Below are 5,444 nucleotides of genomic sequence, written 5' to 3'. Positions count from 1 at the left end.
CTCGGGAGTCATGTCGACCATGCTACTAGCCTAAAATGACCCTTCCGGAGCTGATGGAATCGTCAGAATTGGATTCCGATGTTATCTTCTTGAACTTTTGATCGAAAATGATCATTCAAGGTTCATAAGCTCCAAAACACAAAAACTCACACCAAGACCAAACGAACGACCAGGTGACCGAACTGTCAGTCCCAGCAAGTCATAAATGACTTGGGGTCGATACAGGAATGCTCTAAACGACACACAGAAGGTAAGACACAGAAATGACCAAGAGGGTCATTACAGGGAGTTACTATACATTATAATGTAATTACACCTTGAAGTTATGGACATCCACATAAATATATTACAACACTCTCCCTTGAACGTCTGATAATATGTCTCATTAAAACCTTATCAGGAAAAACAATGTGACAACAAAAATTCTAGTGAAGGAAAAAAGTACATATATCTTGTAATACGTGTTGGTTGTTGCCTCATTAAAAACCTTGCCTGGAAAACCCATTGGGGTAAAACCTAAGCCAAGGAAAAAAGAGTGCAGCATGTATTTACTCCCTCTGATGAAAACATTACTTGACATCTCGAAGACAATGCATTACAATCTTATATCTCAACTTCTCAAATATTGATGTTGACAATTCTTAGTGAATAATTTTACAATATTATAGCTTGAACGGATCTTTTGAACGTCTATCTCACCATTTTGTTTAAGATCATGCGTGAAAAATAATTTCTGTGAAATATGTTTTGTCCGGTCTCCTTTTATTGTATCATTTCTTCAATCGAGCTATACATTATTTTCGTATATAGTGGTTGGAATATCCCCTTTTTCCAAAGGAAATCACATATTTCCTTAATATGGAAGGTCATGATTCCAATTAAACACATTCCCGACTTACTTCATAGATCAATATTATTTCTGCATGATTTTGAAGAAGTTGTTACTACTGTTTGATTCTTTGAATGTCAAGATATTGTTGTGCTTTCACATGTAAACTAATATCTCATTTACGATCAAGCTTTATATGGATCAAATAAATATTCTGCATTTACATAATAAAAAAATTGGAGATTGATCATTTCAATTTTATTGAAACTGGTCCTTTGTTCTCAAAGAAAATCATGCATCTTCTATGTGTTGAGTCACTTTCTTTGTTAGTTTCTTGGCATAGCTTGAATGATAATATGATGATCTCTTCACATAACTTTTGTTATATAGATAAAAAAATCTTCTAGAATTTGCATAACCAACAATCTTTAAGTGCACCAATTGCACTAATACATGATATTTTATAATCATTCTTATGAGATCGAAAAGATTCATTCTACGTGTTAAGCAATCTCAGAACCAATGGGTACTCAATGGAATGTCTTTAAGACCTTTTAAATCCTTCAAATATTTTCATATGACCTTCATCGACTAGTTAGACATAATAATCATTCATTATACATATTTAAGTATTTCATCTATTGCCAGACTGAAACAAGTTCCATTGCATTCATCACTGGAGATTATATCTCTATTTAATAATGTTAGAACTTTTGCGAAAACTCTTTATGCCCCGAGGCACAAACCATACTTTATATTTTATTGTTATACTTTTACACAATGATTCATTTGTACCCCCACTGACATTATATCTTTATCTATGAACTATAAGTTCAAAAGCATCACTTTTTCAAAAACATCACTTTTCTCTGTGAAACAAATTATACTTGAATAGTGCATTTTATTTGGCCAATAATTTATCTGTCCATATTATATGACAGATTTGAATTCAAGATCATCGTCACCATTTATAGCATTAAGTGCTACTTCATAATAAAGATACCGTCGATGGTCATTTGACTCTATTCCAATATGACATTACTTATCGAGATCTCTTCATTTTTTGTTGAAATCTTCCTCATGATCAGTTGTTAATTCATGTTGAGTTGGCATGATGACTGCTGATGTGTTTTCTGTTTTCGAAAGAAAGATATCGTCTGTTTAGTTTTTCAGTTGTGAGTTTCCTAGTCTTTAGGCATGTATTTGTTGGTAGACTTAGTTCCTAGTTATTAGGAAGATTCTATTTTTCAATTATTGCATTATTTACTGCAGATTATTAGGAGTTCCTTCTATTTAAATATTACTTCCTTCAACTTCATAAAATACTCTCTTTTTTCTTCTACTGATGTATGTTTTTCTTTAGCTGCTAACGCCAATATTTTTCATTATTTTCAGGTACCTGAAACTTTTTCAAGGTATTATGAAGTGTTATGTCACTGTGCTTTTTTTTTAAAATTGTCTCTTTATCATGATCATTTTGATAATTTGCTCCTTTCCTTCCTTAAAGACTTTTATGTTTGGAATTGGTTGGTCTATCACGCTTTTGGTGTACCATAGATTCTATCCTTCAAAGACCATTTATTGAAACATTTGCAGCCTAATTACAATATTGGGTCTGCAGATACATCTGGCAAATTATTTGCAATATTTTACAAATAAATTATTTCTTCAACTTCAAGTTCACATTTTTTAACGAGGATCTAGATAATTCACTCCACACATAATTTTCAGTTGCTAATCTAACATTTACCCCCAACCTCATTTGAGGGTTCATCTTTGTGCATGGTAGAGCAATAAAATCAGAAGTGCACACATCAAATTTTTAGATGGAACCTATTTGGTTCCTGACCCTGAACTAATTTGTGTTGGGAGAACCTTGTTAGCTTGATGCATACATGTTAAATAAACTCATCTTTTACCAACTTTTATTTGTTAGATTTGTTCTCATAATCAATGCTCTAGTTATAATTGGATGCATACAATTTCTTCTAAACCAACCAACATTATCAACATAATTTTATACTTTGGAACTATGCTCTCAATTTAACAATTCGAGCAAATAACCTTACAAAACTTGTAAGTTGATAACAAATGCACATGTGACCATATCATAGATGCATCTATTAAATCATAATAGTAAGTGGTCCATATGGCAGGTGAACGGACCCATTGTCACCTTTTTATATATTCCAAATAATTTCAGGGGATACAATCCCAACCTTAGTTGGTACAGTGATCATTTTACCATGAGAAGAAGCAGCACAAGAGAATTCTTGAAGAATCTTTATTTCTTCAACATATGCCACACGTGAATTCTCAATTTCTTTTGCATCATATTTGAACCGGAATGACCAACCGGTTATGCCAACCGATATGTATTCTAGTAAACTTTTAGTTTACTTTTTTATGTGATTTCATCATCATGCTTATATTTGTATACAACAAATAAATATTTATAATCCTCTTCGGTTGTAGTAATCTGAAGATAATCTTCTCATGATTTATAGTCTCAATATAATCATTTTTTTCTTTTCAATTTCTTCGAAACTTAAAAAGTTTCTTTTGAGACTTACTATAACCCCAATATTATGGACAATTTCATTTCTTAGGATAGTAACAAATTAGCCCTTTCAAAATTCTTAATTGATTTTGTGTACTCCCACCAATTTGACAACACCATTCTTATGGTGACCACCTCCTTCAAGAGGGGAAATTATTACTATTGTCATAGTTAAAATTACTACGGGCAAGACTTGTTTCTTGAAAACCAACGACAAATTTGTGTTGCTACACAACAATATTTATTTTGGTCATGGCCACAACCTTTATAACAAAGAATTATTTCTTTCTTTTGTCCTTTGGTAGTTCATAATAAATATACCACAATATTTGTGATGTACACAAAGTACGTGGCCAAATAACCATTTATGTCGAAGTATTTTTTATTTTCTTTTTATTCTCTCAAATCTCACGTAGAGGTGAGATGTGACATTTATCCATCGTGAGCTTTAGTGCACAAGTCGTCGAATCCCTTAATTTGGGGCAGGAGTCTCGACGACAAGTCGTGCCTGCAGTTGTTCATGCACATCTTAAGAAGCTCCCATGCTTCAACCATACATGAACATGTCATTATCCATACGAACACAAGTCACTTTTTCTTCAAGAAATGGACCATAACCATTTGTACATTCTCCATAAGTTTTTATTAGAAACTCATTGTTATGCTTTGACATTACCAAATTTATGTCACTCGCCTCAACATCACTTTAAAAGGTCAAATGTACTAAATGTACTACTATTTTGTATTCCTTCATTTTGATGGAGCAATTACAAAAAAATTCAAATTGGATTGCACCAACAACAATGTGCCCAATAGCCTTTCATACCACTTTGACGACTAAAAATTACCTTCACATTTGAAGGACCGTCTTAAGAACCCATAGTGTTCTTCCTTTTAATTACCAAGATGATGACCATTAACATTTGACCACACTAATATTCATACATTCAATCACTTGTCATCTTTCAAACATATTATGCACTGCTACCACATTCACATAAGAGAATGGAGCAAATTTATTGGGCAGATTTCATGACTTTTAGTCAAAAATATATTGGTTTGTGTTAGTCATCCCCATATCATCACTATGGTGCATTAGGACCTAAAACCCAATGTCTTACCCACATAAAGAATTATTATACCATAAATTAATGAGACGTGAACCCAACATCTTGTTCTCATGGTATATCAAGACTTGATTTCGATCTTTTACCCCTTTTTAGTGCAAGAAGATTGAAATCTATCGTCTTATCCTTAACCAATGATATAATAGGCCAAGTGTACTTGAGCTCGCCTTCAAACCTTTAAAATATTACCCCACTATGTAATTATTTGCACAATTAAATTTCAATAACATATGAAATATAATCAAGGAATCAGAGGAGCAACAAACTGTTTATATTCTATTATTATCCTCCAATAAAAATAATATTCAATGCACCAAACCTTTTTATTGATTCATCAATTTATTGATACAGTAAGATGCTAAACAGTTTTCACCATAAATAATAAATAGATTAAATGTAGACAAGCATACACACAAAATAATTGATTATTGTCAGCTCCAAAATGAATTCACTAGTGATCAACTTTGTCATTTACTATATCCTTTACAATTTATTCCTTTTTTTAACGAGTACCTCAAAAATTTATCACCATTATTTTATTTTGAAATTCAAATATATAGTTTACAATAAATATTCATATCATCAATTGGAAGTTATAATTTATCCATAAATTTTAACATGAAACGGGATGACAAAAAAAATCATAAATCAACAAGAGGAAAATTGAAACATACTACATGATTTATGTCATGTAATTTGCACTGCACAACATCTTAAGCATTGAAATACTATTCACAGAAGTACCCAGGAGATGAAAGTAAATATTATATTTTCTTCTTTTACGAGAAGAACTTAAAAGTAATCACGAAAATACTATTAGAGACTCATGTTGATAACGTGTTATAAATATAAAGAAAACAAAGATAAGAAATATAGAAATTGGGAGACAAGAGATGAAAACTTTTCTTATTCTTCCAAGTATTCAAGT

The sequence above is a fragment of the Solanum tuberosum genome, unplaced genomic scaffold, assembly GCF_000226075.1.
Source record: "Solanum tuberosum cultivar DM 1-3 516 R44 unplaced genomic scaffold, SolTub_3.0 scf00239, whole genome shotgun sequence".
Lineage (NCBI taxonomy): Eukaryota > Viridiplantae > Streptophyta > Magnoliopsida > Solanales > Solanaceae > Solanum > Solanum tuberosum.
This window is presented reverse-complemented; position numbering follows the sequence as displayed.